The sequence below is a fragment of the Pelophylax lessonae genome (genome assembly GCF_965119305.1).
Source record: "Pelophylax lessonae genome assembly, chromosome: 10".
Classification (NCBI taxonomy): Eukaryota; Metazoa; Chordata; class Amphibia; order Anura; family Ranidae; genus Pelophylax; species Pelophylax lessonae.
Genome location: NC_138777.1, coordinates 235,760,191 through 235,766,667, shown reverse-complemented (window position 1 = coordinate 235,766,667; position 6,477 = coordinate 235,760,191). Strand labels below are relative to the sequence as shown.

Here is a 6,477-nt window from a genome sequence, read left to right as displayed (position 1 = left end):
TATTCCATTTTTCCCTTCTTTTTTTTTTTTTTAACTACATCCATGGTCCTGACACCAATCAAAAGAAAAAACATTACCGCAACCCATATACTGCAATAACCGCTAACCCAAAGGCGGGAGGGAAGTCACCTCTTCTCCTGGAATTCTTCAGATTGACTTGGATGGACCTACCTACGCAGACCCACCAACCTACGTAGACCCCCCAAAGACCCCTTGACCTGCCGCTGCTGTGACAAAGTGTAAAAAACTGCATCATTTAAACAAACAAATCAAACAAATAATTTTTATTTATTTATTTTTTTTTGTTACGGATTCACTAATTCCATTTTATTTTATTTTAGCATTTTATTTTGTTTATTTATTTATTTTTTATTACAGATTTACTAATTCCATTTTATTTTATTTTATTTTATTTTATGTATTTTATTTATTTATTTTATTTATTTATTTTTTTTATTACGGATTCACTCATTCCATTTTATTTTATTTTATGTATTTTATTTATTTATTTATTTATTTATTTTTTGATTTAGTAATTGGCTTATTCCATTTTTCCCTTCTTTTTTTTTTTTTTTTAAACTACATCCATGGTCCTGACACCAATCAAAAGAAAAAACATTACCGCAAACCATATACTGCAATAACCGCTAACCCAAAGGCGGGAGGGAAGTCACCTCTTCTCCTGGAATTCTTCAGATTGACTTGGATGGACCTACCTACGCAGACCCACCAACCTACACAGACCCCCCAAAGACCCCTTGACCCGCCGCTGCTGTGACAAAGTGTCAAAAACTGCATCATTTAAACAAACAAATCAAACAAATAATTTTTATTTATTTTTTTGTTACGGATTCACTAATTCCATTTTATTTTATTTTATTTATTTATTTTATTTTTTTTTATTACAGATTCACTCATTCCATTTTATTTTATTTTATGTATTTTATTTATTTATTCATTTATTTTTTGATTTAGTAATTGGTTTATTCCATTTTTCCCTTCTTTTTTTTTTTAACTACATTCATGGTCCTGACACCAATCAAAGAAAAAAACATTACCACAACCCATATACTGCAATAACCGCTAACCCAAAGGCGGGAGGGAGGTAAGTCGCCTCTTCTCCTGGAATTCTTCAGATTGACTTGGATGGACCTACCTACGCAGACCCACCAACCTACGCAGACCCCCCAAAGACCCCTTGACCCGCTGCTGCTGTGACAAAGTGTAAAAAAACTGCATAATTTAAACAAACAGATCAAACAAATAATCTTTATTTTTTTTTTTTTATTACGGATTCACTAATTCCATTTTATTTTATGTATTTTATTTATTTCGTTTATTTATTTATTTATTATTACGGTTTCAGTGATTCAATTTTATTTTATTTTATGTATTTATTTTATTTATTTATTTATTTTTTATTACGGATTCACTTATTCCATTTTATTTTATTTTATGTATTTTATTTATTTATTTTATTTTTTATTACGGATTCACTAATTCCATTTTATTTTATTCTATGTATTTTATTTTTTTTTATTACGGATTCACTAATTCCATTTTATTTTATTCTATGTATTTTATTTTTTTTATTACGGATTCACTAATTCCATTTTATTTTATTTTATTCATTTATTTTTTGATTTAATAATTGGTTTATTCAATTTTTCCCGTCGTCTTTTTTTTGTGATAAAGTTACTCCTGCATCTCACCAATGGTTTCCTCCTTGTATTTGCCCTTCTCTTTGCCATCTTGGTGAGACTTGGCGTTCCAAGATCTTCTTGCGATCCTTGTCAAGCTTTAGTCTGGTGATAACCACCTTGCTGGGGTGGGAACCAACGTGGACAGTGGTGCCGTTAGCTTTCAATGTAGATAACTTATTTCTTTCTGTACACCTGGACAACTTTGCCAATTTGCTGGCCTTTGTGGTGTCCATGTACGACCTGTACTTCATCATCCTTGCGGATGGGCATAGAGCGGACATTGTACTTTTGCCTCAACTCCTTGGAGAGGACATGATCTTTCTACGGACGTGTGAGGGGGCATTGAAGTGCCTCTTGCGGTTCTTGCTTCGGTCAGAAGTAACAAATGGACTGAACTTCATTTTGCCAAGCCGCACAGTCCACTATGGCCGCCGGAAACCCGGCTAATTTTCAGCTTTTAGCGCTGTTGCATTTTGAATGACAATTGCGCGGTCATGCACACTGTACCTACACCAAATTTATGTCATTTCCCCCCCCCACAAATAGAGCTTTCTTTTGGTGGTATTTGATCACCTCTGGGTTTTTTCCTTTTTGCTAAACAAATAAAAAAAGACCGAAAAGTTTGAAAAAAAAAAAAAGTTTTTTTGTTTATGTTGTACAATTTTGTAAATAGATACGTTTTTTCCTGCACTGATGAGCACTGATGAGGCTGCACTGACAGGCACTGATGATGGAGCACTGATGGGGTGGCACTGATGGGGTGGCACGAATATGCGGCATTGATAGGCAGCACTGATGGGCAATGATATGTGGCACTGATAGGTAGCATATCATGCAGCCTTGGTGGGCACTGATAGGCGGCATTGATGGGCACTGATAGGTGGCACTGATGGGCACTGATAGGAGAAACTAATGGGCACTGATAGGCGGCACTGATGGGCACTGATGGGCAGTGATAGGTGCCACTGATGGGCACTAATGGGCACTGATAGGCAGCACTGGTGGGCAATAATGTGCACGGGGGGGGCACTGATAGATGGCAATGATGGGCACTGGTGGGCATCACTGATGGGGAGGGCCCTAGCGGGCAGCACTGATGGGGAGGGCACTGGCGGGATCCCTGAGCCCTGATTGCCATCACTGGTGGCCATGGTGGGCATCCCTGGGGTCATGGGTGGGCATCCCTGGTGGATCTAGGGCATTGGTGGCGAACCTTTGCACCCCAGAGGTTTTGGAACTACATTTCTCATAATGCCCAACTACACTTCAGAGTGCATGAGCATCATGGGAAATGTAGTTCAAAAACATCTGGGGTGCCAAGGTTGGCCATCACTGATCTAGGGGCACCCCCCTAATGATCTGCACTGGTAATCAATGATCTGATTACCACTGCAGACCCCCCCCCCCCCCCCTGTCAGGAGAGCCGCAGATCGGCTCTCCTATACTTGTTATACTTGTGCCTATCAGGCACGAACTAAGGAAAGCCGATCAACGGCTCTTCCTGTGTACTATGTGACCAGCTGTGATTGGACAAAGCTGGTCACATGGTAAAGAGCCTACATAAGTAGGCTCTTTACCGAGATCGGAGATGCGGTGTGTCAGAGTGACACGCCGCAGCACCGATCGCCGCTCAGCACGCCCCCAGGGGGCGCACAGAGCGCATTATCCTACCGCCCTCATATGACGTCCAGTCAGGATAATGCAACCACTTTCCTGCCATTAATCGCCTATAGGGCGGGTGGGAAGTGGATATATAAATTTTTCAACCAATAACATTTGCCTAGATGACGTTGAACACACCCGAGGTGTATTCTCATTTTGTTGGCACGTTCTTCTGTACAAGTTATAGAGAATAATGGCCGTGTTATTTTCAACCTCCTCCGTACAAAAGCTTTGTCAAAAATTCCGAATGAAAATGAAAAAAAAAAAGAATCAGAGCACTTCTCTATCCATCCGAAGTGCGGAAGTACATTAGAATGCTGCTAAAACGCCGTTTAAAAGACAAATATTGTGTCATAAGCATTGTGGATGTAATGGAATCTGCACTCCATGGCTCCCCTGGGTGGACTTGTGTGGGAAGTCGGAGATTTCTCACTTAATAATATCTGAATTTGTTGCATTTAATGTCGCGACCTTGATTTTTTCTTTCCCCCAAATCTTCTCCTCCTCCTTCTGTGAAACGCGTCCACTTTGAGACATTTACCGCTTTCTAGACTTTTTTTTTTTTTTCAACTTCTGAAAGCTCGTTTAATGCATCATTAATTTGTACAAATTCAAAGCCTTATTACTTGCGGAAATAACATTTGATATAACGGGAAGGAGAAAAGGGGTCATTTGAGAGACAACTGGCAGAAAATGCTTATAAGAAACTAATAAGGGCGAGACGATCGTACTAATTTACTGGCGACTGAAATTATCGGCTCTGCTGGGCTGAAAACCTGTCTGACAAAACACTGCAATTTAAGGCTTGAAGGATCGAGGCTGGTAATGGAAAATAGATTTAAAATTTCCTAAACGACTTCTGAGCGCACTTTGGTGGCTTAGCGTTGACGGCGGTGGTCATGGGATTGGTGGGCATTCCAGTCATATAAATATTCTTACAGTGCAGCGCAACCAAAAATCACCATAAAAAGTAATAGAATAAAAATATAAAAAAATAATAAAAATTTATGTGTCTTTAATCAAAGTCCTTTTAAATCAACAATACATAAAACAACCCCCCCAAAAAAAACAAAGTCCATGTGTAAAAAAAAATAAAAAAAAAAATAATAAAAATTCAAATAAAAAGTAAAAAAAAAAATAATTAAAAAAATGCAATAAAAAGAGTGATCCACTGCAATGGTCTTCTTCTAAAAATGTGTGTGTCTTCAATCAAAGTCCTTTCAAATCAACAATACATAAAATAACCCTCCAAAAACAAACTCCATGTATAACAAAAAAAAAATAAAAATAAAAAAAATAATATAAAAAAAATACAATAAAAAGAGTGACAATCAGCAGTGTTCTTCTTCTAAAACTTTGTGTCTCTTCAATCAAAGTCATTTTAAATCAACAATACATAAAACAACCCCACCCCCACCCCCACCCCCACCCCCAAAAAAAAAGAAGTCCATGTCTAAAAAAAAAAAAAAAAATGCAATAAAAAAGAGTGATCCACCACAATGTTGTTCTTTTAAAAATTTGTGTGTCTTCAATCAAAGTACTTTAAAATCAACAAAACATAAAACAACCCCCCAGAAAACAAAGTCCATGTGTAAAAAAAATAAAAAAAATAAATAAAAATGCAATAACAAAAGTGATCCACCGCAGTGTTCTTCTTCTAAAATTGTTGTGTCTTCAATCAAAGTCTTTTTAAACCAACAATACATAAAACTACCACCCAAGAAACAAAGTCCATGTGTGTAAAAAAATAAAAGTAAAAAAAATGCAATAAAAAGAGTGATCAACTGCAATGTTCTTCTTCTAAAAATGTGCATGTCTCCAATCAAAGTCCTTTTAAATCAACAATACATAAAACTACCCCCAAAAAACAAAGTCCATGTGTAAAAAAAAAAAAAAAAGTAAAAAAAAAAAAATAAAAAAATAAAAGAAAATTCAATAAATAGAGTGATCCACCGCAATGTTCTTCTTCTAAAAATGTGCATGTCTCCAATCAAAGTCCTTTTAAATCAACAATACATAAAACTACCTCCCAAAAAACAAAGTCCATGTGTAAAAAAAAAAAAAAAAGTAAAAAAAAAAAAAATAAAAAAATAAAAAAAAATAAAAAGAGTGATCAACCGCAATGTTATTCTTCTAAATATTTGTGTGTCTTCAATCAAAGTCCTTTTAAATCAACAATACAAAAAATACTACCCCCAAAAAACAAAGTCCAAGTGTAAAAAAAAAAAAAAAAAAAAAAAAAAAAAAAGAAAATGCAATAAATAGAGTGATCCAACACAATGTTCTTCTTCTAAAAATGTGTGTGTCTTCAATCAAAGCCATTTTAAATCAACAATACATAAAACTACCCACAAAAAAACAAAATCCATGTTTAAAAAAAAAAAAAAAGTAAAAAAAAAAATAAATAAAAGAAAATTCAATAAATAGAGTGATCCACTGCAATGTTCTTCTAAAAATCTGTGTGTCTTCAATCAAAGTCCTTTTAAATCAACAATACATAAAACTACCTCCCAAAAAACAAAGTCCATGTGTAAAAAAAAAAAAAAAGTAAAAAAAAAATAAATAAAAAGAGTGATCAACCGCAATGTTATTCTTCTAAATATTTGTGTGTCTTCAATCAGTCCTTTTAAATCAACAATACAAAAAATACTACCCCCAAAAAACAAAAAAATCCATGTGTAAAAAAAAAAAAGGAAAAAACATAAAAAATAAAAAAAATGCAATAAAAAGGGAGATCCACCACAATGTTCTTCTTCTAAAAATCTGTGTGTCTTCAATAAATGTCCCTTTAAATCACCAATACATAAAACTACCCCCCAAAAAACAAAGTCCATGTGTAACAAAAAAAAAAAAAAAAATGCAATAAAAAGAGTGATCCACTGCAGTGTTCTTTTTCTAAAAATGTGTGTGTCTTCAATCAAAGTCCTTTTAAATCAACAATACATAAAACAACCCCCAGAAAACAAAGTCCATGTGTAAAAAAAAAAAGCAATATAAAGAGTGATCCACTGCAGTGTCCTTCAATCACTTAATGACACCGAAAAAAAATGCAATAAAAAGAGTGATCCACTGCAATGGTCTTCTTCTAAAAATGCGTGTGTCTTCAATCAAA

General features: G+C 35.1%; 1 pseudogene across 1 annotated transcript; it reads right to left on the bottom strand.

Annotated features, from left to right (window-relative positions):
• Nucleotides 1–1,695: 1,695 nt before the first annotated feature.
• On the bottom strand, nucleotides 1,696–2,135 carry LOC309565190 (large ribosomal subunit protein uL24-like; annotated as a pseudogene). Its single transcript has one exon. The product of its transcript is annotated as a large ribosomal subunit protein uL24-like (transcript).
• Nucleotides 2,136–6,477: the final 4,342 nt, after the last annotated feature.